Raw genomic sequence first — 24522 nt, 5'->3', positions numbered from 1 at the left:
CGTGCCTCCCCGCTCACGCAAGCTACCGCCGCTGCAGCTGCGTTGCCGCTGCCGCATGCTGCTGCCGTCGCACTTCTCCCTCACCGCTGCTGCGCGCTGCTGCTCCGCTGCTAGCCCTGGCCGCCGGCGCCCCTCCATGCCTGGCCGCCCGTCTCTGCTTTCGGCGGCTCCGGCGATCCCCTGCGCGCATCATCGCCGTGACCGCCGGCGTCCACGCCCGCGTGCCCCTGGGCGTACGCCCGAACGGGGTGCGCCCGTAACCGACGCCCGCGCGCTGTATGGCCTTTGGCCAATGACGCATGGGGCCCAGCCCCCTCCCCAGAACGAAATAAAAAAAGGGTTTAAAAAAAAATGAAAAATGAATAATAAATAAAATAATAATTAATTAATTAACTAATTAATCTTGATTAATTAAACTAAATAATTAATTAAACTAATTAATCATGATTAAGTTTAACCAAATAACTAATTAAACTAACTACTGTTAGTTATTTAACTAGTCAATGACAGTGGGGCCCACCCCCTAATTAATCCTGATTAGGTTAATTAAACTAGATAATTAAATGTGTCACTGACAGGTGGGACCCACCTGTCAGGTTGACCAGGTCAACTGCTGATGTCATGCTGACGTCGCTCTATTCTGGATAATGTTGATTTAATTAAATAAATAAACCCTAAAATGATTTAAATCTTTTAAAATTAATATAAAATAAACCGTAGCTCGGATGGAAAAACTTTGTACATGAAAGTTGCTCAAAACGACGAGACGAATCCGAATACGCAGCCCATTCGTCCGCCGCGCATCCCTAGCATAGCAAACACGCAACTTTCCCCCTCCGGTTCATCTGTCCAAAAACGCGAAACACTGGGGATATTTTCCCGGATGTTTCCTCCCTTCACCAGTACCACCTCATACCGCGTTAGGGCACCCCTAGCACTGCTACTTGTCATGTCATGCATCGTCATGCATTTGTTTGCATTATATTATTGTTTTCCCCCTCTTCTCTCGCTAGACACCAAGACCGATGCCGCTGCTACCCAGTACGACTACAGTGTTGACGACCCCTCTCTCTTGCCAGAGCAACCAGGCAAGCCCCCCCTTATCACCAGATATCGCCTACTCACTTTCTACTGCTTGCATTAGAGTAGTGTAGCATGTTACTGCTTTCGTTATCCTATCCTGATGCATAGCCTGTCCTTGCTACTACTGTTGTTACCTTTACCTGCAATCCTAAATGCTTAGTATAGGATGCTAGTGTTCCATCAGTGGCCCTACACTCTTGTCCGTCTGCCATGCTATACTACTGGGCCGTGATCACTTCGGGAGGTGATCACGGGCATATACTATATACTTTATACTGTTACATTACTCATGATATTGTACGGAGATGGGGGCTGAAGGGGCAGGTGGCTCCATCCCGGTAGAGGTGGGCATGGGTTCCCGACGGCTCCCGACTACTACTTTGTGGCGGAGAGACAGGGAAGGTTGAGACCACCTAGGAGAGAGGTGGGCCTGGCCCTGGCCGGCGTTCACAGATACTTAACACATTTAACGAGATCTTGGTATTTGATCTGAGTCTGGCTACTGGCCTATACACACTAACCATCTACGCGGGGACAGTTATGGGCACTCGACGTCATGGTATCAATCAAAGCCTTCATGATGTCAGCGACTGAGCGGCGCGCGGGTTGGACTGGAACACCTACTCTTGTATAAGGGAGGCTAGGTCTTCTTACCGGCCGCGTACGCAATGTGCAGGTGGCAATGGGCGATGGGCCCAGACCCCTGTGCCATAGGATTTAGACCGGCGTGCTGACCTCTCTGTTGTGCCTAGGTAGGGCTGCAGCATGTTGATCTTCCGAGGCCGGGCATGGCCCAGGAAAGTGTGTCCGGCCAAATGGGATCGAGCGTGTTGGGTTATGTGGTGCACCCCTGCAGGGAAGTTAATCTATTCGAATAGCCGTGATCTTCGGTAACAAGATGACTTGGAGTTGTACCTTGACCTTATGACAACTAGAACCGGATACTTAATAAAACACACCCTTCCAAGTGCCAGATACAACCGGTGATCGCTCTCTCACAGGGCGACGAGGGGAGGATCATCGGTTAGGATTATGCTACACGATGCTACTTGGTGAACCTACCATCTACTCTCTTCTCCTGCTGCAAGATGGAGGTTACCAGAAGCGTAGTCTTCGATAGGACTAGCTATCCCCCTCTTATTGCGGCATTTTGCAGTTCAGTCCACATATGATACCCTTATTCCATTTGATACCAATGCATACATATGTAGTGTAGCTCCTTGCTTGCGAGTACTTTGGATGAGTACTCACGGTTTCTTTGCTCCCTTTTTTCCCCCTTTCTATACCCGATTGCTGCGACCAGACGTTGGAGCCCAGGAGCCAGACGCCACCATCGACGATTACTACTACTACTCGGGAGATGCCTACTACTACGTGCAGCCCGCTGACGACGACCAGGAGTAGTTAGGAGGATCCCAGGCAGGAGGCCTGCGCCTCTTTCGATCTGTATCCCAGTTTGTGCTAGCCTTCTTTAGGCAAACTTGTTTACTTATGTCTGTACTCAGATATTGTTGCTTCCGTTGACTCGTCTATGATCGAGCTCTTGTATTCGAGCCCTCGAGGCCCCTGGCTTGTAATATGATGCTTGTATGACTTATTTTATTTGTAGAGTTGTGTTGTGATATCTTCCCGTGAGTCCCTGATCTTGATCGTACACGTTTGCGTGTATGATTAGTGTACGATTGAATCGGGGGCGTCACAGTTCCACATCCCACGATATGATTATTCTATTCACCCATGATCTCACACGATCTCCACCTCATTGTGCGTGGGTGACACATGTTGGTAGGATGAGAAGGGTCAGGGGCACGTTCGTCCAATTTTCTTGGACGAGCGGTTTTTCACCTTGGCTATAAATACCCCTCACCCTCCTCAGACTGCATTTACCCTGCTTGACCTCACTCCCCTCGCTCGAGCTCTCATACCTAGCACCGCCGCTACTCTCCATCATCGTCAATGATGAAGAGCTTCACTGCCTTGACCTCGTCACCGTCGTACTCGTGTCGGCCATGGAAATCTTCACTTCGCCGCCGCCGTAGCTGTCTTCCGCCGCCGAGTTAGGGCGTGGAAGATCTGAACAGATGAACTTCCCATCTACACCTCCCAGTTCGTCGTGTTCTTCGTCAAGGGTAAATAAAATCCATTTTTACTACCCTTGTTGATTCTGATGATTTTCACGAAATCTTCAAAAGGTGTTTATTCTTCAACTTCCCCATTAGTTAAACACCTCACATGCATTTGTTCTTAATCTATTTCTCTAACCAATGTTCTTCTTCAAGATTCCTCAGTTGTGTGGATTTTCAATCCATACAACTCTGGAACCTAAGTCAAAGACCGCTTAGTGAAATTCCTCAAGACACTCCTGGTCAAATTCCTCAAACTTGTTTCTTTTGAAAAACTCCTGAGAACGCATGTGACCTGTCCAAATTCTTCACACCTATACTCTGTTCCAAGGTACACATGTCTGCTGTTGAATCATTAGATTCTCATCAACTTAACTCATTTGCAGCATTCCTCGAAGACAAATTGCATACCTCTTCAGAGAATTCTGTTGTTCAAATTCCTCAGCTGAAGAAAATGGCTGATGGCAAGAGACCTCAGAAGGGAGGGAAGAAATTGGAAGTAAACACCGCCTTTGAGATTCTAGATGACATCTATGAGGAATATTGCACTCCTGATGAAGCCAAACATGGCAAGGAGAACAAGAATCAGCGCAAGGTGCGCATACAGAGGATCGAAAGGAGATGGGCATGGGAATGGAGGGAGTACAGATATGTAACTCTAAAATACATGAAGAAATTCACTTTACACCCTCCTTGCCCAAGAACTCCATTGGCACCAGACCAAATTGCTGATCCCACTAGCCTCAAGCATGGTGAGGACTATCCAGATGAATGGGCCAACCGGCAAGCCAAGTTGGCTAAAATGGCAGTGAGGAAATTTAATGAAGACTCTGCTGCTGCCGCTGCTGAGGCCTCTGCTAGCAAGCCCAACAAGGCTATGCCCAAGAAGCCTGCGCACAAGCACTGGTGCGTGTCGGTCCTAAACAAACATTTTTTTACCCCTTTTCGCGACGTCATTTGGAACCGTCGCCAAGTGAGTGTGGGTGATAGAGGGTCCTTCCTACACGATCCAGAAACCGTCGGGGATATGCCCTCCTGGCACACACGCTCGGCAAAATGAGGTCGTGTGCGACTGGCGAGCACTCAAATATGGAAATACGTACAGTAAAGCTAAAAATACAATTATACGACGAAATTGTTTCCGATCGCAAGTACATCCCACACAGTCAGTCCCCGCTAAACATTTCCGTTCGTATGCACATCCCACATAGTCGCTCCAAGGAAAATGTTTCCGTTCACAGGTACATCACACATAATTTTTCCCATTAAATCGTTTGCGTTATTGAATGTAGCACACACGGTCCGTAGACAAAACTGTGTGGCAAAGGCTGTCCATGACACACAGTTTTTATGTGGTAAATGTTTGCGCAAGGTGGCCTAACGCAAACATTTTTCAAGAGAAAGTCTTGTGTGATTGTTCATTGATCCAACACGGTTTATTCCTAGAAACTGTGTGCGTTGCCTGAGGTCAGCGCCCACAGTATTTTTTCAACAATCGTTTGCAATATCAAAGCCCAATTAGCAGGCTAATTCGCCATTAGTAGGCTAATTGGGTTTTGATATTGCAAACGGTTGTTGAAAAAATACCATGGGCGATGACCTCAGGCAACGCACACAGTTTCTCGGAATAAACCGTGTTGGATCAATGAACAATCACACGCGACTTTCTCTTGAAAATGCACACAATATATTTCATTTCCATATTAAGGAAGCATTATTTCATAATTGAAATACATCAGAGTACAACATGATATAGCTTCAGCACTCAGCTACCCCATTACACAACTGCACCAGCAGCAAGTTCCACATGCAACATGTAGAACCTTTCGAAATTAGCATCATAGACGGTATATAGACAGATGCATCTCATCTGGAAAACTGCTGAAGCAGAAGGCGAATATTGAGCCTTCATTCATGTTGAAGGTCTTTGCAACTTTAGACCAGTGCCTATGGATGATTGACCGTCCGTCCTTCGACCTCTTCAGGAACACTTCAATATTGAACCATGGGTGTTGTATGAAAACCTTCCTCGCCTCCTGACCATAGAGGTGGTTTGAGAGGTAATCATCAGTGAATTGCTTTGGAAAGGCTTGAAAACAAGGATGTGCATTAATATCTTCTCTATATTGGAAATGGGGCAAAGGAATAAAAAAAGGCAAGGTATAATAGTTAGTACCATCTTGTAGTGAACTGATTCTTCTTCATTGTGCAGACAACGATCTTGTTGTTTTTTGTCGCTAATTTCTTTATCCTAACAATCTTTCTGAGTTTCTTGATTTGATTGATATTCATGGACAACTCATTTCCCCATATGCAAAAGGGTCGTACAGTGGGTCAAAACCTCTGACAGCAGGACCTACATCTGCTAGACCAAATTGTTAAAAACCAAAATATTAGGATGGTTCCTGCAATTGCACAATAATGTGCTATTAGACAACAGACCATGCACGTGCTAACCTCAATTGTAAACCTCACTGCTTCCCATTGTTTTCCTGCAACACATATAAGGTAGTTAGTCATCAGGTTAAGTAAGGGTTCGCATGCTATCAGTAAAATATGTTGATGAAAAATAAGCACATTGCATATTCATCAGATTAATTGAAGCCACACGAAAAATCCATTTACCCAAACCAAGCATGATTAAGAACTAGGAAATATAGCACTTGTATATGTTTCTCATGTATTAAGTCCAACCAAATTCGATTTATTCCTGACATGCACAACAATACAAAATTCTACCCACGACAATTGGACATCGCATTACGGAATTGAACCAAGCAGTTAACTAAACACCACAACAAATGAACCAAATATTAACTGAGCACCACATTGCACAATATAACATTGAACTAAGCAGTTAACTAAACAGCACAACAAATGAACCAAACATTAACTGAGCACCACATTGCACAATATAACATACTCCTAATAGAAGATCAGAGAGTTAACCAAAGAGTTAACTACAACCAATTGTAGCAATTGTATTTGTTTCTCATGTATTTACTATAGCCAAATTCAATTTATTCCTCACATGGTATACAATAACATAATGCACCCACAATTTTGTAAAGATAAATTCGATTTATTTCTCAGATGGAAGATAATACAAAATTGCAGCCCGAAGAATTGAACATCACATTTGCAGAATTGAACCAAACAGTTAACTGAATACGACAACTAATAAACAAAAAATTAATAAGTGAGCACACTGCATGACATATAGAACATATACACTAGAGCAACAGATTGCATGGTGAAATTAGATAGCACAATTCACTAGATTTTGTGAAGGAAAGGCAGGAGCAGCACACGCAACGGGTAAACCGAGCATGCTTAACCGACGCAGCTAGCAATTGGCAAGGTGCTCCTCCAAGATCTGGGGGTTGGCACGAATGGCAGCCATCGTGACCTCATCCGCGCGTGCGGCCGTGATTTGCTTCTCCGCTGCCAAATGCTCCTTGAGGTCCTGGCTATACTGCGTGCACCATGGCTTAGGCCGACACTTATTTGGTGGAGGGGTTGGTGATTTGGGTGGAAGGTGTCACACTCGCGCCGGCGGTCGGGGCATGTGGGATGTGGAAGGAGGAGGAGGATGGGGGTCGGGTGTGGATTATTACCTGCCTGGATAGAGGAGGCCGAGCAGCGTGAAGGAGGGTCGCCGGCGAGGAGGCAGCGGTCCTGCAAGCAAGGAGTGAAGGTTTCAACTTGGAAAGGAAGACGGAAAGAGGGGAAATGTGGCTTTTGGCAAGGGGGAGGGGGCGGGGAGGTAGATATTTCTGCGGAAGCCAAAAATTTGGAATCGCTTCAGCCAAAAAACTAGCGTGCAAAGTGTCATCACACATGGTCCCTTATTCAGAACTGTGTCTGATATGTGGACATCACAAACGATTCAGATAGCTTAACCCGTGTGTGATGAGTTTGAACGTCAAAAGTTTTGGTTCGAATTTCCATGGTTACAGTGGTCATCCACATCATTGCATAATTTGTGTACACAAAGGAGACTACAGCACACCCACACTTCTTAATCGAGCAAGTTCGGCAATTAAACATAGCTAGCTGACCTAAACATTACTCTAACAAATTAAAGACCAACGCTCTTAATTAAACAAAACATAGAGTACTACTACGGCTGGTGCTCGTCGATCTCCGCCGCCGCCTCCATGTCCAGCTCGCGCCCGACGGTCTCCTGGGGAAGGGGCTCCATGGCATCTATCGCACCATACTCGGTAAGCATCTTGCCATCCGTGTCTGCCATCTCTTTGGAAAAGGCCGCCACGAGTAGGGCGTGGGCGGACGCGATCTGGGCTTGGACGGGCTTCGTCGATGCAAGGTATGCGGCAGAGAAACGAACGGCTGCTTGAACGCTCTCGGCGATTGCCAGCTCTTCGGCCATGGGTTGCCGACCGTTGTCGGAGAAGTTTCGTTCGATTTGTGCGGTGACCGCCAACAGCTGGGCGTGGGCGGCCTCCATCAGGGCTAAGGCCGCCGCTACAGAACGGACAACTGTTGTGCCACTCTCGCAAGCATGATGGTTTTTGGTAGGGAAAGTCCCACCTTTGTGGATGAAACGATATGCATTGCCTCTTATTGCTTTCAATTTTTTTCTCGTGTCAACATAGAACAACAAGAGTGTTGTGTGATTTTTTGTGATTTTTCAGGGTTCGTTTGGACTTTTATGCATTAACTGAGTTTTCAATGCATTTATGTGCATAATTCAAATTTTAACAACATGCACATGCTCCAGTGCATATAAATTGGTTTAAAAATCAAATATGTGTCGTTCGGTGCATGCTTAGGTCCCATGCAACAAATGGGAATGAATTACACAGGGGCACCATTGATTGCCGTCAAAACATTGAGATGCATGGTTATTAAATTCTAGTAAATCCAAAACTCGTCTGAAATTCATGAAACTTGGCATGCTATGATGGAGCCGCATCAACATGTCGTGGTACAAATTTTGTCCCATTTGGGGCGGGTTTGGGTATATGCTTCTCACAAACCGAAGCTTCTCCCAACAAACATGATGGATTTCGGTAGGGAACGTCCCACTTTTGTGGACGAAATGATATCCATTGCCTCTTATTGCTTTCAAATTTTTTTCTCATGTCAACATAGAACAACAGGAGTGTTGTGTTTTTTTGTGATTTTTTGGGGTTCGTTTGGACATTTTTATGCATTAACTGAGTTTTCAATGCATTTATGTGCACAATTCAAATTTGAACTACATGCACATGCTCCAGTGCATATAAATTGGTTGGAAAATCAAATATGTGTCCTTAGGTGCATGCTTAGGTCCCATGCAAGAAATGGGAATGAATTTCAAACATTGGGGCACCGTTGATTGCCGGCAAAACATTGAGATGCATGGTTTTTAAATTCTAGTAAATCCAAAACGCGTCTGAAATTCATGAAACTTGGCATGCTATCATGGAGCGGCATCAACATGCCATGGTACAAATTTTGTCCCATTTGGGGCAGGTTTGGGTCTATGCTTCTCACAAACCGGAGCTTCTCACAACAAGCATGATGGTTTTTTGTAGGGAACGTCCCACCTTTGTTGATGAAACGATATCCATTGCCTCTTATAGCTTTCAATATTTTTTCTCGTGTCAACATAGAACAACAGGAGTGTTGTGTGAATTTTTGTGATTTTCTGGGGTTCGTTTGGACATTTTTATGCATTAACTGAGTTTTCAATGCATTTATGTGCAAAATTCAAATTTGAATTATATGCACATGGTCCAGTGCAAATAAATAGGTTGAAAAATCAAATCTGTGTGCTTGGGTGCATGCTTAGGTCCCATGCAAGAAATGGGAATGAATTTCAAACACCAGGGCACCGTTGACTGCCGACAAAACATTGAGATGCATGGTTTTTAAATTCTAGAAAATCCAAAACTCGTCTGAAATTCATCAAACTTGGCATGCTATCATGGAGCGGCATCAACATGCTGTGGTAAAAATGTTGTCCCATTTGGGGGCAGGTTTGGGTATATGCTTCTCACAAACAAGAGCTTCTCACAACAAGCATGATGGATTTAAGTAGGGAACGTCCCACCTTTGTGGACGAAATGATATCCATTGCCTCTTATTGCTTTCAATTTTTTTTCTCGTGTCAACATAGAACAACAGGAGTTTTGTGTGAATTTTAGTGATTTTTCGGGGTTCGTTTGGACATTTTTATGCATTAACTGTGTTTTCAACGCATTTATGTGCATAATTCAAATTTCAAACTACATGCACATGCTCCAGTGCATATAAATTGGTTGAAAAATCAAATCTGTGTCCTTGGGTGCATGCTTAGGTCCCATGCAAGAAATGGGAATGAATTTCAAACACCGGGGCACCATTGATTGCCGGCAAAACATTGAGATGCATGGGTTTTTAAATTCTAGTAAATCCAAAACTCGTCTGAAATTTATGAAACTTGGCATGCTATCATGGAGCACCATCAACATGCCGTGGTACAAATTTTGTCCCATTTGGGGCTGGTTTGAGTATATGCTTCTCACAAACCGGAGCTTGTCACGACAAGCATGATGGTTTTCGGTTGGGAACGTCCCACCTTTGTGGTTGAAACGATATCCATTGCCTCTTATTGCTTTCAAATTTTTTTCTCGTGTCAACATATGACAACAGGAGTGTTATGTGATTTTTTGTGATTTTTGGGGTTCGTTTGGACATTTTTATGCATTAACTAAGTTTTCAATGCATTTATGTGCATAATTTAAATTTGAACTACATGCACATGCTCCAGTGCATATAAATTGGTTGAAAAAACAAATATGTGTCCTTGGGTGCATGCTTAGGTCCCATGCAAGAAATGGGAATGAATTTCAAACACCGGGGCACCGTTGATTGCTAGCAAAACATTGAGATGCATGGTTTTTAAATTCTAGTAAATCCAAAACTCGTCTGAAATTCATGAAACTTGGCATGTTATCAAGGAACGGCATCAACATGCCGTGGTACAGATTTTGTCCCATTTGGGGCAGGTTTGGGTATATGCTTCTCACAAATCGGAGCTTCCCACAACAAGCACGATGGTTTTCGGTAGGGAACGTCCCACCTTTGTGGACGAAACGATGTCCATTGCCTCCTTTTGCTTTCAAATTTTTTTCCTGTGTCAACATAGAACAACAGGAGTTTTCTGTGAATTTTTATGATTTTTCGGGGTTCGTTTGGACATTTTTATGCATTAACCGAGTTTTCAATGCATTTATGTGCATAATTCAAATTTGAACTACATGCACACACTCCAGAGCATATAAATTGGTTGAAAAATCAAATATGTGTCCTTGGGTGCATGCTTAGGTCCCATGCAAGAAATTGGAATGAGTTTCAAACACCGGGGTTGATTTCCGACAAAACATTGAGATGCATGGTTTTGAAATTCTAGTAAATCCAAAACTCGTCTGAAATTCATGAAACTTGGCATGCTATTATGGAGCGGCATCAACATGTCGTGGTACAAATTTTGTCCTATTTGGGGCAGGTTTGGGTATATGCTTCTCACAAACCGGAGCTTCTCACAACAAGCATGATGGTTTTTGGTACGGAACGTCCCACCTTTATGGAAGAAACGATATCCATTGCCTCTTATTGCTTTCAAATTTTTTCTCGTGTCAACAAAGAACAGGAGTTTTGTGTGATTTTTTTTGATTTTTTGGGGTTTGTTTGGACATTTTTATGCATTAACTGAGTTTTTAATGCATTTATGTGCATAATACAATTTTGAACTACATGCACATGCTCCAGTGCATATAAATTTGTTGAAAAATCAAATATGTGTCCTTGGGAGCATGCTTAGGTCCCATGCAAGAAATGGGAATGAATTTCAAACATCGGGGCACCGTTGATTGCCGGCATAACATTGAGATGCATGGTTTTTAAATTCTAGTAAATCCAAAACTCGTCTGAAATTCATGAAACTTGGCATGCTATCATGGCGCGGCATTAACATGCCATTGTATAAATTTTGTCCCATTTGGGGCAGGTTTGGGTATATGCTTGTCACAAACTGGAGCTTCTCACAATAAGCATGATGGTTTTCGGTAGGGAACGTCCCACCTTTGCGGACGAAACAATATCCATTGCCTCTTATTACTTTCAATTTTTTTCCTCGTGTCAACATAGAACAACATGAGTGTTGTGTGATTTTTTGTGATTTTTCGGGGTTCGTTTGGACATTTGTATGCATTAACTGAGTTTTCAATGCATTTATGTGCATAATTCAAATTTGAACAACATGCACATGCTCTAGTGCATATAAATGGATTGAAAGTACAAATTTGTGTCCTTGGATGCATGGTTAGGTCCCATGCAAGAAATGTGAATGAATTTCAGACACCGGGGCACCGTTGGTTGCCGGCAAAACATTAAGATGCATGCTTTCTAGTAAATCCAAAACTCATCTGAAATTCATGAAACTTGGCATGCTATCATGGAGCGGCATCAACATATCGTGGTACAAATTTTGTCCCATTTGGGGCAGGTTTGGGTATATGCTTCTGATAGGGGCTAAGGTGTCCCGATGTTTCGATGAGATGGTGGCTATCGTTTTCTGTGGGAGTCGACCTTGACGATCCGACTACGAACGTGCGAGACGTCGCACCTTAGCAATCGCTAAACCAACTTCCGAGGGTTATTGACCACACCGGAGCACGATCAACCTGACCATGAGGGTCTGTTTCCTGCGAGCAAACGAAGAACAAGCAAGAAACTGAGATTGCAATCGGGATATTGCGAATATAAGATGAAAGCTTTATTGATCAAGGTGGGGTTCTGTGACGTCTTGGTCTGGTCGTTGGACACAAACGAAGTACGCGAAGTTGCAGCTATGGCGAACTTTTAATCTAAACAAAACCCAAAGTCTAAACGACGCCCTAAGGGCTGTATATATGGAGGAAGAGGGGGGAATTTCGTGGCCCTTGAGGGTGGGGTCCGAAGCCAATCCTAACTCTTGTTTCCCCACATATACGGACTCTAAAAATAGCCTATACTTAAGTATTTCGAAATTACATGGGCCTGGCCCATTAATAAGGTGACGCAACACCTAGAATAGCCTATGGACGAATATTATGAAGTGGCATCTTGTATATTTCGTCCAAGGCTTCATGCACTCCTTGTGGCGGCTTCAAAGTCCTGAAATCATCACTTGTAACTCCGTTCTTGATCCCCTTGCGCATGCCATCAACTCCATGTGTGTTCTTGCTCCAATGTTCATCCTTCTCCAAGCTAGGCCCTTCATTTGTAAGCAAAACAAATGTATCCAATTTAGGCAGCATCATAATCTCATGAACATTAGAATCATTACCAAGAAATGAAAGTACCTGGTAATTTAATTGGCGTGCGCGAGATCTAGTAATTGGTCCAGTATATGTAACAGTAGGGGCTGTGGGTGTAACAATGGTATTGATGTCCTCATCATCCTCCCCTTCTTGAAATGAAGTCATCCTCGACGGAAGCGCATCTTCCTCACCCAAATAAGGCTTCAAATCTGCAATGTTAAAAGTGGGACTAACCCCAAAATCTACAGGTAGCTCAAGTTTATATGCATTATCATTTATTTTCTCTAACACCTTAAAAGGACCATCAACACGTGGCATTAGCTTTGATTTGCGCAGATTAGGAAATCTATCTTTACGCAAATGTAACCAAACAAGATCTCCAGGCGCAAACACAACATGTTTTCTACCCTTATCTCCAGCAAGTTTATATTTAGCATTCATACACTCAATGTTTTCCTTAGTTAACTCATGCATTTTTAAAATCAATTCAGAACATTCTTTAGCATCAAAATTAACCTTCTCTGAAGATGGAAGAGGCAACAAATCAATAGGTGCACGAGGTAGGAAACCATACACAATTTCAAAAGGGCACATCTTAGTAGTAGAATGCAATGAATGATTATAAGCAAATTCAATATGAGGCAAGCATTCCTCCCACATTTTCTTGTTATTCTTCAAAACAGCCCTAAGCATAGTAGACAATGTTCTATTGACTACTTCAGTTTGTCCATCAGTTTGGGGGTGACAAGTAGTACTAAAAAGCAGCTTAGTCCCCAACGTAGCCCATAAACATCTCCAAAAGTGGCTAAGAAATTTAGTATCACGATCTGAAACAATAGTATTTGGCACACCATGTAAGCGAATAATTTCACGAAAGAACAAATCAGCAACATTAACAGCATCATCGCTTTTATGACATGGTATAAAGTGTGCCATTTTCGAGAACCTATCACGACAACAAATATGCTATCCCTCCCCTTCTTTGTTCGAGGTAAACCTAAAACAAAGTCCATAGATATATCCTCCCAAGGAACACTAGGTACAGGCAAAGGCATATATAAACCATGAGGATTGAGTCGTGACTTAGCTCTTTGACATGTAGTGCAGCGAGCAACAAAATGCTCAACATCCCGTCTCATCTTTGGCCAAAAGAAATGTGTAGCAAGTATATCCTCCGTCTTCTTGACGCCAAAGTGTCCCATTAATCCTCCTCCATGCGCCTCCTGCAACAACAAAAGACGAATGGAGCTAGCTGGAATGCATAGCTTGTTAGCACGAAACACAAATCCATCGTTAAGAACGAACTTGTTCCAAGTTCTCCCTTCCTTACAATTCTGCAATACATCTTTAAATTCAGCATCATGAACATATTGATCTTTGATGGTCTCCAAACCAAATATTTTAAAGTCAAGTTGTGAAAGCATAGTATAACAACGAGACAAGGCATCATCAATAACATTTTCTTTACCCTTCTTGTGTTTAATGACATAAGGGAAAGTCTCAATGAATTCAACCCATTTAGCATGTCTACGGTTCAGTTTTGCTTGACTTTTAATGTGTTTCAAAGATTCATGATCAGAATGTATAACAAATTCCTTGGGCCATAAATAATGTTTCCATGTTTCTAAGGTCCGAACAAGAGCATATAATTCTTTATCATAAGTAGAATAGTTCAGACTAGGCCCACTCAATTTTTCAGAAAAGTATGCAACAGGTTTTCCATCTTGTAATAACACACCTCCTAATCCAATTCCACTAGCATCACATTCAAGCTCAAAAGTCTTATTGAAATTAGGAAGTTGGAGTAAAGGAGCATGTGTCAACTTATCTTTCAATACCGTGAAGGCTTCTTCCTGTGCGGTACCCCAAACAAAAGGCACATCCTTCTTTGTAAGCTCGTTGAGAGGTGCAGCAATGGTGCTGAAATCTCTCACCAAACGCCTATAGAAACCAGTGAGGCCAAGGAAACTCCTCACTTGTGTGACCGTTTTGGGCTGCGGCCAACTCTCAATAGCTTCAATCTTGGCTTTATCAACTTCAATTCCCTGTGGAGTAACAACATAGCCAAGAAAAGATACTCGGTCGGTGCAAAAGGTGCACTTTCCAAGGTTTCCAAACAAACGTGCATCACGTAGAGCAATAAAAACAGCACATAAATGTTCCAAATGTTCCTCCAAAGATTTGCTATAAATCAATATGTCATCAAAGTAAACTACCACAAATCGTCCAATGAAAGCACGTAAAACTTCGTTCATTAACCTCATGAAAGTACTAGGTGCATTAGTTAACCCAAAAGGCATGACTAACCACTCATATAATCCAAACTTAGTTTTAAATGCTGTTTTCCATTCATCACCCAATTTCATACGAATTTGATGGTATCCACTACGCAAATCAACTTTGGAGAATATTGTAGAGCCACTCAATACATCAAGCATATCATCTAGCCTAGGAATAGGATGACAATAACGAATAGTAATATTATTAATGCCTCTACAATCAACGCACATACGCGACGTACCATCCTTTTTCGGAACTAAAATGATAGGAACAGCACAAGGACTAAGGGATTCGCGTATATAACCTTTGTCGAGCAGTTCTTGTACTTGACGCATAATCTCCTTCGTCTCCTCTGGATTGGTACGGTATGGTGCACGGTTGGGTAGCGAAGCACCGGGAATTAAGTCAATTTGATGCTCAATCCCTCGAATAGGTGGTAATCCTGGTGGCACGTCTTGTGGAAAGACGTCAGCGAACTCCTGCAAAATGTTAGTGACAGCAGGGGGCAAAGAGGAAGGCACGTCCTCGAATGAAAATAATGCCTCTTTGCACACAAAAGCATAGCAAACAGATTTGCTAAAATCTAGCTCATCAATATCAGATTTGGTGGCAAGTAAACATGCACTTTTCAATTTAATTTCAGAAACAACAATAGATGGTTTATTATTAGGCTTCATTTGGTGCTCAAATTCTTTTGCCACAATCTGATTTTCACTCTTATTTGTCTCCTGTTTTGCTTTATTAGCTCTATTAATATCATCTTTCAAAATGGAATCAGGAGTCATAGGAAGCAAAGTAATATTTTTATCGTTATGAACAAGAGTATACTGATTGTTTCTACCATGGTGTACAGAATTTTTATCAAATTTCCATGGTCTACCAAGTAATAAGGAACATGCTTGCATAGGTACCACATCACAATCAACATAATCAACATATGTAGAGATACTAAAATGCACACGAACAGTACGTGTTACCTTAACCTTGCCACTGTTGTTGAACCATTGGATGTAGTAAGGATGTGGATGTGGTCTTGTGGTGAGAGATAGTTTCTCCACCATCTCCATGCTAGCCAAGTTATTGCAGCTCCCTCCATCTATGATCACGCGAACAGAACATTCCTTCACAACTCCCTTTGTATGGAACAAATTATGCCTCTGATTTTGCTCAGCTTGTGTAACCTGCACACTCAAAACACGTTGAGCAACTAAACATTCATACCTGTCAGCATCTTCAGGAGCCATGTATTGCGTCTCATGATCAGAATCGTCTCCACCGTGTTCTTCACGTGTAATAAGAGCCAAAGTCTCCTCATCATAGTCACTAGCAGACTCATACCCACCATCCTCAGTAACAATCATCACACGCTTAGATGGGCATTCTCTCGCATAATGACCTCCACCCTTGCAACGTCGACAAATAATATCATGTGTTTGCCCTGTTGATGCCATGGATGAAGAAGAGCTCTTTGCAGGCCCAGAAGGTGTGCTCTTGGCAGATAGTGGTGATTGTGCCTGCTTTATGGTATCACGGTTGGAGGTGGCAGCCGACGGAGGCGCCGGTGTAGCAGAACGTGTGGAAGTAGATGATGCACGTGGTGTCCATGATGAAGGTCGACCTGCAGAAAAGTTAGTCCGTGCCAATGCCTGTCGATCCTGCACTTCACGTTCAGCTTTACAAGCAAGATGGAATAAACGAGTGATATTAGTATACTCCTTATACTCCAGAATCGTTTGAATCTCTCTATTTAATCCACCCATAAAACGTGCAAGCATAGCTTCATTCTCCTCAACAATACCACATCTAATCATGCCAGTTTGTAATTCCTGATAATATTCTTCTATAGAATTTTTTCCCTGTCTTAAGCGTTGCAATTTTTGAAGTAATTCACGTTGATAATATGGTGGAACCCAACGAGTACGCATAGCAGTTTTCAAAGCAGCCCAAGTAGACGGAATAGGATATAATCTACAATGCTCAGACCACCAAACACATGCAAAACTAGTGAAAGCACAAACAGCAGCAGGAACACGTCTCTCCTCGGGATATTGTAAACATGTAAATCGTTGTTCAGTTTTCTAACTCCCAAGTAAGATATATATCAGGAACATATCTACCCTCAAATGGTGGAATATTCAATTTTAGTTTAGGGAGATGGTCATGATCTCGTACCTGAGGGTGAGCCCTACCATTGCCATTATTTGCATGTGGACGACCTGGTGGTTGCTGTGCTGTTGGTGGCACGTAGTTCTGATTTTGATCAACCTCATCCTCATAATCTCCCACATAATCATCCTCCTCCACATCAGCAGTAGGAGCCATAGAAGTATCAACAGCAGCACCAGCAGTTTGGCCCGACTGAAGAGGGACACGGCTCGCTCGGCGGAGGGCTGTTTCCTGACGTGGAGGTAGTCGGTGTTGTTGCTGTTGTTGCAGAGGTGCGGGAGGAGCAGCCGGTGGTGGTGGTGGAAAACGCGACAGCAATTCAGCAAACTTTTTATCGAGCTTTGTTTCAAACGTCTTCTCCATGCCATCTATCTTCTCCATGGCCTCTTCAAATCTGTTTATCACATCTTGCACCTGTCCATTCATCATTTGCTGAAACGTATCATGAAGCTCCTTGTTCGTCAAGTTCTCCCAGTCAGTCTCGTCGGCTTGTGATCCTGGCATGGTTAGCAGCAATAGAAACACACAAGAATATGATCCTACAGACTACTAACAAGTGGTGGTGGTGGCGGGTGTCACAAATCCATCAAGCAAATCTCAAATTCTTACCAGTTCTTACCCAGCAGCAGGCGGTGATCGGCAACCGTTGTAGTCAAAAACTCTCAAAAGCTTGGATAGAGCGATTGCCAGGGAGAGTCAAACGCACGACGTAGATGTATGTGGAGCTGGGAAGGCTTATAGTATGGTAGCAAAAAGGGTCAGCAATAATCAATTCAGAGATGCAAAGTTGAATAAACGCTCAACGACGGTACTGTGCTGGTCCTAGGCTAGACCGTGCTAGAGACGCGAGCCTAGAACACTAACAAAATCATGGTGCTGCACGTAAATAAGGGAAAAGCACACTCTGGAACTCTCTTTTTTTCGCTTTTTTTTGCGCTCCTTTTTTTTTGTTTGCGCTCCTCTTTTTTTTGTGAAAAATCACTATAATGGCGAGTGTCTCAAAACTCTTCCCTCGTCAAACTGATAGGATGGGCACGAAAAAAAATTCACTTTTTTTTCGGAAATCAGGGCAGCGACGATGAAAAAGTGCGACAAAAAATCACTATGATGGCACGTGGCTCAAAAGACTCAGAAAAGCCTAAAAATAGGATAGGGAAAAAAATTTGCCCGTGAAAATTTTGGCCTAAAAACTGCCCGGGGGTCTCCAGACTCTTTTTTTTCCGAGACCTACGCAGGCAAGGAAACACGAATCGGAATTTAGATTGATCTCAAGAACAAACCTAATATGAGAAGAACTCGGATTGGTGGTGGATATATGATTGTGGTATATGGCAGCGGTGGTGGTATATGGTATCGGTGGTGGTATATGGATAGAGATTGGTGGTGGTATATGGATACGGATTGGTAGTGGTATATGGATATGGATTCAGAGCGGCGGCGGATAAGCAAAAGTGGTACATGGGCGATGATGATGGTGCGGCGGCGGCGTGACAACTTATGACCAGAACTCGAAACTCTAAAAGACTAGACTCTAAGACCAGCAACTTGACACGACGATGCAACCGCAAATTCAACAAAGCAAAAACCCTAAAAAGATTATGCAAAGGCTCAGATTGGTTCGGATATGATGAACTAACCCTAATTTTTTTGTGTGGCTTTTTCGTGGACTGTAGGTATGAAGAACAGACTCGATCTAATCTACGAAAAACTATAAAATCTCACCGAGCAACCTGGAAATCTGATACCACTTGATAGGGGCTAAGGTGTCCCGATGTTTCGATGAGATGGTGGCTATCGTTTTCTGTGGGAGTCGACCTTGACGATCCGACTACGAACGTGCGAGACGTCGCGCCTTAGCAATCGCTAAACCAACTTCTGAGGGTTATTAACCACGCCGGAGCACGATCAACCTGACCACGAGGGTCTGTTTCCTGCGAGCAAACGAAGAACAAGCAAGAAACTGAGATTGCAATCGGGATATTGCGAATATAAGATGAAAGCTTTATTGATCAAGGTGGGGTTCTGTGACGTCTTGGTCTGGTCGTTGGACACAAACGAAGTACGCGAAGTTGCAGCTATGGCGAACTTTTAATCTAAACAAAACCCAAAGTCTAAACGACGCCCTAAGGGCTGTATATATGGAGGAAGAGGGGGGAATTTCGTGGCCCTTGAGGGTGGGGTCCGAAACCAACCCTAACTCTTGTTTCCCCACACATACGGACTCTAAAAATAGCCTATACTTAAGTATTTCGAAATTACATGGGCCTGGCCCATTAATAAGGTGACGCAGCACCTAGAATAGCCTATGGACGAATATTATGAAGTGGCATCTTGTATATTTCGTCCAAGGCTTTATGCACTCCTTATGGCGGCTTCAAAGTCCTGAAATCATCACTTGTAACTCCGTTCTTGATCCCCTTGCGCATGCCATCAACTCCATGCGTGTTCTTGCTCCAATGTTCATCCTTCTCCAAGCTAGGCCCTTCATTTGTAAGCAAAACAAATGTATCCAATTTAGGCAGCATCATAATCTCATGAACATTGGAATCATTACCAAAAACGAAAGTACCTGGTAATTTAATTGGCGTGCGCGAGCTCTAGTAATTGGTCCAGTATATGTAACAGTAGGGGCTGTGGGTGTAACAATAGTATTGATGTCCTCATCAGCTTCTCACAAACCGGAGCTTCTCACAACAAGCATGATGGTTTTCGGTAGGGAACGTCCCACCTTTGTGGATGAAACGATATCCATTGCCTCTTATTACTTTCAATTTTTTTCTCGTGTGAACATAGAACAGCAAGAGTGTTGTGTGAATTTTTCTGATTTTTAGGGTTCGTTTGGACATTTTATGCATTAACTCAGTTTCAATGCATTTATGTGCATAATTCAAATTTGAACTACATGCACATGTTCCAGTTCATATAAATTGGTTGAAAAATACTATATGTGTCCTTAGGTGCATGCTTAGGTCCCATGCATGAAATGGGAATGGATTTCAAACACCGGGGCACCGTTGATTGCCGGCAAAACATTGAGATGCGTGGTTTTAAAATTCTAGTAAATCCAAAACTCGTCTGAAATTCATGAAACTTGGCATGCTATCATAGAGTGGCATCAACATGCCGTGGTACAAATTTTGTCCTGTTTGGGGCAAGTTTGGGTAGATGCTTCTCACAAACCGGACCTTCTCACAACAAGCATGATGGTTTTCGGTAGGGAACGTCCCACCTTTGTGGACGAAACGATATTCATTGCCTCTTATTGCTTTCATTTTTTTCTCGTGTCAACATAGAACAACAGGAGTGTTGTGTGAATTTTTGTGATTTTTCGGGGTTCGTTTGGACATTTTTATGGATTAACTGCATTTTCAATGCATTTATGTGCAAAATTCAAATTTGAACTACAAGCACAAACTCCAGTGCATAAAAATTGGTTGGAAAATCAAATCTGTGTCCTTGGGTGCATGCTTAGGTCCCATGCATGAAATGGGAATGAATTTCAAACACTGGGGCACTGTTGATTGCTGGCAAAACATTGAGATGCATGGTTTTTAAATTCTAGTAAATCCAAAACTCGTCTGAAATTCTTGAAACTTGGCATGCTATCATGGAGCGCCATCAACATGTCGTGGTACAAATTTTGTCCCATTTGGGGCAGGTTTGGGTATATGCTTCTCACAAAGCGGAGCTTCTCACAACAAGCACGATGGTTTTCGGTAGGGAACGTCCCACCTTTGTGGACGAAACGATATCCATTGCCTATTATTGCTTTCAATTTTTTTCTCATGTCAACATAGAACAATAGGAGTGTTGTGTGATTTTTTGTGATTTTTTGGGGTTCGTTCGGACATTTTTATACATTAGCTGAGTTCTCAATGCATTTATGTGCATATTTCAAATTTGAATTACATGCACATGCTCCAGTGCATATAAATTGGTTGAAAAATCAAATATGTGTCCTTGGGTGCATGCTTAGGTCCCTTGCAAGAAATTGGAATGAATTTCAAACACCGGGGCACCGTTGATTGCCGGTAAAACATTGAGATGCATGGTTTTTAAATTCTAGTAAATCCAAAACTCGTATGAAATTCATGAAACTTGGCATGCTATCATGGAGCGGCATCAATATGCCGTGGTACAAATTTTGTCCCATTTGGGGCAGGTTTGGGTATATGCTTCTCACAAAGCGGAGGTTCTCACAACAAGCACGATGGTGTTCGGTAGGGAACGTCCCACCTTTGTGGACGAAAAGATATCCATTGCCTCTTATTGCTTTCAATTTTTTTCTCATGTCAACATAGAACAACAGGAGTGTTGTGTGAATTTTTGTGATTTTCAGGGTTCGTTTGGACATTTTTATGCATTAACTGAGTTTTCAATGCATTTATGTGCATAATTCAAATTTGAACTACATGCACATGCTCCAGTGCATATAAATTGGTTGAAAATTCAAATATGTGTCCTTTGGTGCATGCTTAGGTCCCATGCAAGAAATGGGAATGAATTTCAAACACTAGGGCACCGTTGATTGCCGGCAAAACATTGAGATGTATGGTTATTAAATTCTAGTAAATCCAAAACTCGTTTGAAATTCATGAAACTTGGCATGCTATCATGGAGCGGCATCAACATGCCGTGGTACAAATTTTGTCACATTTGGGGCAGGTTTGGGTACATGCTTCTCACAAACCGGAGCTTCTCACAACAAGCATGATGGTTTTCGGTAGGGAACGTCCCACCTTTGTGGACGAAACGATATCCATTGCCTCTTATTGCTTTCAAATTTTCTTCTCGTGTCAACATAGAACAACATGAGTGTTGTGTGATTTTTTGTGATTTTTCAGGGGTCGTTTGGACATTTTTATGCATTAACTGAGTTTTCAATGCATTTATGTGCATAATTCAAATTTGAACTACATGCACATGCTCCAATGCATACAAATTGGTTGAAAAATCAAATCTGTGTCCATGGGTGTATGCTTAGGTCCCATGCAAGAAATGTGAATGAATTTCAAACACTAGGGCACCGTTGATTGCCGGCAACACATTGAGATGCCTGGTTTTTAAATTCTAGTAAATCCAGAATTCTGTTAACCATTCACGTGACGCCATGTGTCTTGGTTTTAATGGTTGTAGGAGGCGTCGTGCAGACAGCTGCTTGACCTTGACTGAACGGGAGGCGTGCGAGCATCGTCCGGTGTGCAGGCTGGCCGAGAGGCGTGCAAGCTGTCCTTGAGTGCGTGGGCTCACCAGGAAGCGTGCGAGTTGTACGCTGTGCAGGCTCACTAGGAAGCGAGCCCTTTGACTTCCATGGCCGCCCGCCTTGCTCGTATCCTCTCCATTAATGGCGCCCAAGCCGCAGTTTAATTCGCTTTTTAAATATAAAACTGTCATCAGAAACATTTTAGTTAGAACACCCGTATGCAAACCAACAACTTCCCCAGGAAGCCAAGAGAAAATGTGCCGAGCAGGATTTCTGCAGCTCTTGATCGCAAACATTTTAGATGGAACACCTGTATGCAAAGTGAGAGCAGTGCAGGATTTGTGCATCCCTTCAACGCAAATGGTTGTTTTGGATGACCCGTGTGGAACCACGTGCAAACAATTTGGTAAGATTTGTCAATCCTTGTAACACTGTGATTTGTCAAAATATGAAGCTAAAAATCACTGACAGTATCTAATTTTTGCAACTAAAATTCACTATTTAAGCATAGATTTCATTCATAGATTGAGCAGTCGTTCTTAATTTATACAAACAGTTCAACTCGATAGCTGAACCGACCAAACTTTCCCCAATTGTTGCTAACCACGTACTGAAATAACTAGTTCAACTATCTATATATACTAGCTAATTTTAAGTACGTTGTACAGTTCCACCACATCTATAGTCAGATGAACTGAACAAAATAGCCCCTAAATACTACTACTACTGCGGAGGGGCTTTGTACTACTTCCGGCTGCCTCTCCTCTGCCGAGCGCACTCAGTACGAGGCAGAGGAGGAGGAGCCTACCGACGAGCTAGGCAACCGCAATGCGGTGCCTGCCGCTAATGCAGCTTCAGCGACGCTCGCCTCGAACGCCCTCCGCCGCTCCAAACGACCCGTCTTGAAGCAGTGGTTCTCCTCATAGATCTCCTGATTCCTCGCCTCTGAGGTGGCGTGTGCCGCTGCCACTGTGGTGGTAAGGCTCTTTGCATGCTCGACGAGACGCTCCTCCTCCTGCAGGAACTTAGTGTAGCGTGCAAGGTCGCTGTCACACGTGCGGGCATCCACCTCTGCCTCCCGCCTTCGGGCGGCGATGGCGGAGCGGGTGATGACCCCGACGGTCGATGGTGGGCTGGCAGCCATGGCGGCCGACGACGGGGTGGCGGCCACGACCACCACCTTCCTCCTTCGGGCCGCGGTGGCGGAGCGGGTGATGGCCACAGTGGCCGACAGTGGGGTGGCGGCCACGACGGCCATCTCCCGCCTTCGGACCATGGTGGCAGAGCGGGTGATGGCCCTAGCTTTCGACGGTGGTGTGGCGGCAACGACGGTCGGCAACAGCTGCTGATGGGCACCGGCGGCGGAGCGTGTGGTGGGTGTTTCGCGCACACCCAACAGAGACGCCACGCGCACTACACTATGCCAGGGACTGTGCAGCCACCGCGGTGTAGCCTCCCAGCTGGAGCTGTCCTCTGATGACGGTGGAGTGGCTGAGCGACGATGATGGACCAGTGTCATTTGGTGAATGTGGGAGAAGCAGACGAGATAAGCTACAGGGATGGAGGGGAAATGTGATGCAGGACTCGCCGGCCGTGAGGGTTTTTATAGCTAGGCGGTAAGCATTGGGATTTTGGGGGATTTCGCCGAGTCGGATGGGAAGCTTGTGCGGGAAGGGGCTCACCAACGATTCATTGGCGCCACCGTTTGGCAAAAAGAACGCCCGCGCGCGTTGCACAAGCTTGCGCTGTAAGCCGTCTGCGGCAGCGGGGTGACAAGACGTGCGAGAGGAGGATGAAAGGCCACATACACATACGGTTAATAAAAAACATTTGCAATTTAATTACCTACTATACCACCATCCTAGTTTATAAGTATGATTTAACAAATCAAATATGAATGCATGTCTCCAAACATTATATAGTTGGATTTGTATTTGAACATAGTTTCCAATTATATAATTTTTAAAACATGCATTAACATTTTGTTGGTTAAATTTGAGGGCAAAGTATGGCATGGAATATAAAGGAGACTATAGACTAGACAGAGGTGGTACCACACGGCCGCTCTCTACGCAATGATGCAACTGTCGGCCGGCTTGTAGGTGACCATTTGTTGCGTGTTCAACTGCTCCATGCATGTGGTTGCTTGCGGTTCAGGCGGCCGCAGCGCGCTTTGCTCGCGTCCCGCCGCGCGCTCTGCTCTCGCGTCCCTCCGGGTGCTCTGCCCTCGTCCCTTCACGCGCGCTGCCAGTGTTTTGGGCCGACGCACGATCACGCATGTTCATGTGCAAGCGGTTGCGCCGAACGCGGCGCGACGATGCAGTTACCCGTTGCAAAAACTGCCATGCGGACGCGCCGAGAATCCATGCCGCCC

The sequence above is a fragment of the Triticum dicoccoides genome, chromosome 3A (genome assembly GCF_002162155.2).
Source record: "Triticum dicoccoides isolate Atlit2015 ecotype Zavitan chromosome 3A, WEW_v2.0, whole genome shotgun sequence".
NCBI classification, from domain to species: domain Eukaryota; kingdom Viridiplantae; phylum Streptophyta; class Magnoliopsida; order Poales; family Poaceae; genus Triticum; species Triticum dicoccoides.
Note: the sequence above shows the minus strand (reverse complement) of the source record.